The sequence below is a fragment of the Coregonus lavaretus genome (assembly GCF_964263955.1).
Source record: "Coregonus lavaretus genome assembly, contig: HAP1_SCAFFOLD_1120, whole genome shotgun sequence".
Classification (NCBI taxonomy): Eukaryota; Metazoa; Chordata; class Actinopteri; order Salmoniformes; family Salmonidae; genus Coregonus; species Coregonus lavaretus.
The window spans coordinates 1-6,401 of NW_028162428.1; positions in this window are offsets into that span (position 1 = coordinate 1).

Here is a 6,401-nt window from a genome sequence, read left to right on the forward strand (position 1 = left end):
ATACATATTTTTTTTAACTGGCCCCCCGTGGGAATTGAACCCACAACCCTGGCGTTGCAAACGCCATGCTCTATCAACTGAGCTACAGTTACCTGCCGGCCATTCCCTCCCCTACCCTGGACGACGCTGGGCCAATTGTGCGCCGCCCATGAGTAGTTGGCCACCAGGTTTGCACACATCTCAGGAGGGATTTTGTTCCACTCCTCTTTGCAGATCTTCTCCAAGTCATTAAGGTTTCGAGGCTGACGTTTTGCAACTCGAACCTTCAGCTCCCTCCACAGATTTTCTATGGGATTAAGGTCTGGAGACTGGCTAGGCCACTCCAGGACCTTAATGTGTTTCTTCTTGAGCCACTCCTTTGTTGCCTTGGCCGTGTGTTTTGGGTCATTGTCATGCTGGAATACCCATCCACGACCCATTTTCAATGCCCTGGCTGAGGGAAGGAGGTTCTCACCCAAGATTTGATGGTACATGGCCCCGTCCATCGTCCCTTTGATGCGGTGAAGTTGTCCTGTCCCCTTAGCAGAAAAACACCCCCAAAGCATAATGTTTCCACCTCCATGTTTGACGGTGGGGATGGTGTTCTTGGGGTCATAGGCAGCTTTCCTCCTCCTCCAAACACGGCGAGTTGAGTTGATGCCAAAGAGATCGATTTTGGTGTCATCTGACCACAACACTTTCACCCAGTTCTCCTCTGAATCATTCAGATGTTCATTGGCAAACTTCAGACGGCCCTGTATATGTGCTTTCTTGAGCAGGGGGACCTTGCGGCCGCTGCATGATTTCAGTCCTTCACGGCGTAGTGTGTTACCAATTGTTTTTGTGGTGACTATGGTCCCAGCTGCCTTGAGATCATTGACAAGATCCTCCTGTGTAGTTCTGGGCTGATTCCTCACCGTTCTCATGATCATTGCAACTCCACGAGGTGAGGTCTTGCATGGAGCCCCAGGCCGAGGAGATTGACAGTTATTTTGTGTTTCTTCCATTTGCGAATAATCGCACCAACTGTTGTCACCTTCTCACCAAGCTGCTTGGCGATGGTCTTGTAGCCCATTCCAGCCTTGTGTAGGTCTACAATCTTGTCCCTGACATCCTTGGAGATCTCTTTGGTCTTGGCCATGGGTGGAGAGTTTGGAATCTGATTGATTGATTGCTTCTGTGGACAGGTGTCTTTTATACAGGTAACAAACTGAGATTAGGAGCACTCCCTTTAAGAGTGTGCTCCTAATCTCAGCTCGTTACCTGTATAAAAGAGACCTGGGAGCCAGAAATCTTTCTGATTGAGTGGGGGTCAAATACTTATTTGGAGAGAGACTGACAGAGTGGAGTAGAAAAGAGAGAGAGAAACACACACACATACACTCTCTCTCTCTCACACACACACACACACACACACACACACACACACACACACACACACACACACACACACACACACACACACACACACACACACACACACACACACACACACACACACACACACACACACACACACACACACACACAGCTCTGAAGGATGCTACCCCTGTAGCTTAGCCAACCCCAGCCTAATAACACACAGTGGAGTCTGTGTTGGTTTCCAACTCCCTGCGGTTTTTATGTTTTTGAATACTACTTGGTTTAACCCACTTCTTGTACAATTTTAACTAAGAGGCATAGGAGAGGTAAAGTCACGTTGCCTCACAAGGCTCTATGATACACTGAAACAGGTGTGAAACAGGGAAGGGACTCAGGGGGTATGCTAATTTGGTATAGAGCAGACCTAACTCACTCTATTAAATTAATCAAAACAGGAACATTTTACATTTGGCTAGAAATTCAAAAGGAAATTATCTCAATAGAGAAAAATGTCCTCCTGTGTGCTACCTATATCCCCCCACTAGAATCCCCATACTTTAATGAAGACAGCTTCTCCATCCTGGAGGGGGAAATCAATCATTTCCAGACCCAGGGACATGTACTAGTCTGTGCAAACTAAATGCCAGAACTGGACAAGAACCTGACACCCTCAGCACACAGGGGGACAAACACCTACCTGGAGGTGACAGCATTCCCTCCCCCATATGCCCCCCTAGGTACAACTACGACAACATAACCAACAAAACGGGTCACAACTCCTGCAGCTCTGTCGCATGCTGGGTATGTACATAGTCAATGGTAGGCTTCAAGGGGACTCCTATGGTAGGTACACCTATAGCTCATCTCTTGGCAGTAGTACTGTAGACTACTTTATCACTGACCTCAACCTAGAGTCTCTCAGAGCGTTCACAGTCAGCCCACTGACACCCCTATCAGACCACAGCAAAATCACAATCTACTTGAATCACAATCTACTTGAATACTCAATCATGAGGCATCAAAGCCAAAGGAACTGAATAATATTAAGAAATGCTATAGATGGAAGGAAAGTAGTGTGGAAACTTACCAAAAAACAATTAGGCAACAATGTATTCAATCCCTTTTAGACAACTTCCTGGACAAAACGTTCCACTGTAATAGTGAAGGTGTAAACTTGGCAGTAGAAAACCTAAACAATATATTTGACCTCTCAGCTTCCCTATCAAATCTAAAAAATCTCTAACAGAAAACTGAAGAAAAGTAACAACAGTGACAAATGGTTTGATGAAGAATGCAAAAACCTAAGAAAGAAATTGAGAAACCTATCCAACCGACAACATAGAGACTCAGAAAACCTGAGCCTACGCCTTCACTATGGTGAATCACTAAAACAATACAGAAATACACTACGGAAAAAGAAGGAACAGCATGTCAGAAATCAGCTCAATGTAATTGAAGAATCCATAGACTCTAACCACTTCTGGGAAAATTGGAAAACACTAAACAAACAACAACACGAAGAGCTATCTATCCAAAATGGAGATGTATGGGTAAACCACTTCTCCAATCTTTTTGGACCTATAACAAAGAACAAACAGCTAAAAAATATACATGATCAAATGCAAATCTTAGAATCAACTATTAAAGACTACCAGAACCCACTGGATTCTCCAATTACATTCAATGAACTACAGGACAAAATACAAACCCTCCAACCCAAAAAGGCCTGTAGTGATGATGGTATCCTCAATGAAATGATAAAATATACAGACCACAAATTCCAATTGGCTATACTTAAACTCTTTAACATCCTCCTTAGCTCTGGCATCTTCCCCAATATTTGGAACCAAGGACTGATCATCCCAATCCACAAAAGTGGAGACAAATTTGACCCAAATAACTACCGTGGGATATGCGTCAAACGGCAACCTTGAGAAAATCCTCTGCATTATCGTTAACAGCAGACTAGTTCATTTCCTCAGTGAAAACAATGTACTGAGCAAATGTAAAATTGGCTTTTTACCAAATTACCATACAACAGACCACGTATTCACCCTGCACACCCTAATTGACAAACAAACAAACCAAAACAAAGGCAAAGGCAAAGGCAAAGCCTTCTCATGCTTTGTTCATTTCAAAAAAGCTTTTGACTAAATTTGGCATGAGGGTCTGCAATACAAATTGATGGAAAGTGGGGTTGGGGGAAAGACATACGACATTATAAAATCCATATACACAAACAGCAAGTGTGCGTTTAAAATTGGCAAAAGACACATTTCTTTCCACAGGGCCGTGGGGTGAGACAGGGATGCAGTTTAAGCCCCACCCTCTTCAACATATATATCAACGAATTGGCGAGGGCACTAGAACAGTCTGCAGCACCCGGCCTCACCCTACTAGAATCTGATGTCAAATGTCTACTGTTTGGTGATGATCTGGTGCTTCTGTCACCAACCAAGGAGGGCCTACAGCAGCACCTAGATCTTCTGCACAGATTCTGTCAGACCTGGGCCCTGACAGTAAATCTCAGTAAGACAAAAATAATGGTGTTCCAAAAAAGGTCCAGTTGCCAGCACCACAAATACAAATTCCATCTAGACACCGTTGCCCTAGAGCACACAAAAAACTATACATACCTCGGCCTAAACATCAGCGCCACAGGTCACTTCCACAAAGCTGTGAACAATCTGAGAGACAAGGCAAGAAGGGCCTTCTGCATGAGACACTGCATGCAGAATTCTGCAAACATATCCTCAGTGTACATAGAAAAACACCAAATAATGCATGCAGAGCAGAATTAGGCCAATACCCCCTAATTATCAAAATCCAGAAAAGAGCCGTTAAATTCTATAACCACTTAAAAGGAAGCGATTCCCAAACCTTCCATAACAAAGCCATCACCTACAGAGAGATGAACTTGGAGAAGAAGCTGGTCCTTGGGCTCTGTTCACAAACACAAACAGACCCCACAGAGCCCCAGGACAACAACAACAACACAATTAGACCCAACCAAATCATGAGTAAACAAAAAGATAATTACTTGACACATTGGAAAGAATTAACAATAACACAGAGCAAACTAGAATACTATTTGGCCCTAAACAAAGAGTACACAGTGGCAGAATACCTGACCACTGTGACTGACCCAAACTTAAGGAAAGCTTTGACTATGTACAGACTCAGTGAGCATAGCCTTGCTATTGAGAAAGGCCGCCGTAGGCAGACCTGGCTCTCAAGAGAAGACAGGCTATGTGCACACTGCTCACAAAATGAGGTGGAAACTGAGCTGCACTTCCTAACCTCTTGCCAAATGTATGATCATATTAGAGACACATATTTCCCTCAGATTACAGAGATCCACAAAGAATTCGAAAACAAACTCAATTTTGATAAACTCCCTTATGTACTGGGTGAAATACCACAGTGTGCCATCACAGCAGCAAGATTTGTGACCTGTTGCCACAAGCAAAGGGCAACCAGTGAAGAACAAACACCATTGTAAATACAACCCATATTTATGTTTATTTATTTTCCCATTTGTACTTTAACTATTTGCACATTGTTACAACACTGTATATATACATAATATGACATGTGAAATGTCTTTATTCTTTTGGAACTTTTGTGAGTGTAATGTTTACTGTTAATATTTTGTTTACTATCTACTTCACTTGCTTTGGCAATGTTAACATATGTTTCCAATGCCAATAAAGCCCTTAAATTGAAATTGAAGAAAGAGAGAGAGAGAGAGAGAGAGAGAGAGAGAGAGAGAGAGAGAGAGAGAGAGAGAGAGAGAGAGAGAGAGAGAGAGAGAGAGAGAGAGAGAGAGAGAGAGAGAGAGAGAGAGAGAGAGAGAGAGAGAGAGGGAGAGAGAGAGAATAGAGAATAGAGAAAAGAGAGAAGCCAGTGCAGAGAGAGAAATGATAGAAAGGGACAGAACTCCAGGAGAGAAAGAAGTGAGAGATGCTTAAAAAGAGAGAGCAAAGTAGAGAGAGAGATCGAGTGAGTTAAAGAGATTACTTTAAGGTTCAGAGAAGCTCTTTCTGGCCACTCACTGGCTGTCACTCAGTCCCAGTCTCCCAAGAGGAGGGACGGCGGGCCCTCATTGGTGTCATTCACCTGTCAATCAGGCTGACAGGTGAACCATAGGGCCCCATGTTGCGGCACGGAAACTGTCTGTTAGCTGCCTGGCAGCTGTGATGACATCACCCAGTGATAGGGTTTGGAACACACACACACATACAAGAACACACACACACAGGAAAACACACACAGGAACATTGAGTTTGGAACTCACCCGGCTAACCAATGTACTGCCATGGCTCCCCTATAGATCCTGTCAACACATCGTCTGGTACTGCTCATACAGTCACACAGTCACACACACACTGTGGACAGCACCCCATGACCCTGCCAACCCCCTGAATGTCCTCCCCTCCCCACTTTGCTCTCTGAGCCTGTCCAAAGCCCTCGTCTCTGGCAGGACACTCACACACACACACACACACACACAGACACAAAGCCCTTTTTACTGGCAGGTCAGACAGGACATGTGTGCAGCAGAGAGATCAAACCACGACGCGACACAGCAGCTGGACAATAAAGAAAGACAAAGAGTGAAGTCAGCTTCATATATAGTAGACTAATGTATGTTTCATTTTTAGTAGACTAATGTATGTTTCATATATAGTAGAGTAATATATGTGCCAGTTTGGATTTGACTTCACACCAATCACATCACATCAGAAGCCAAACGTCATTGACAGAAAAAAAAACTTGAATTGTTGCATTTCGTTGTGTTGTTGTCCTCCTGTGGCTAGCTAGCGTGCTAAAATTGACCCTTTCCTTTATTAGCCATGGATGGAGATAAGGATTTTAACTTGTTGTTTTACTTAATTCTCTGTACTGGCCAATGATTATAACGGCGATTCTGATCCAACAATAAATTCATACATTGTGCCTCTTGTCTGAGAGGATGGAAGTTCAATATGTAGCTAGATGTAGTAGGCTAATGTTAACTAGCTGGCTAATCATTGGCCATGAAAGGATATTAGGCTAAC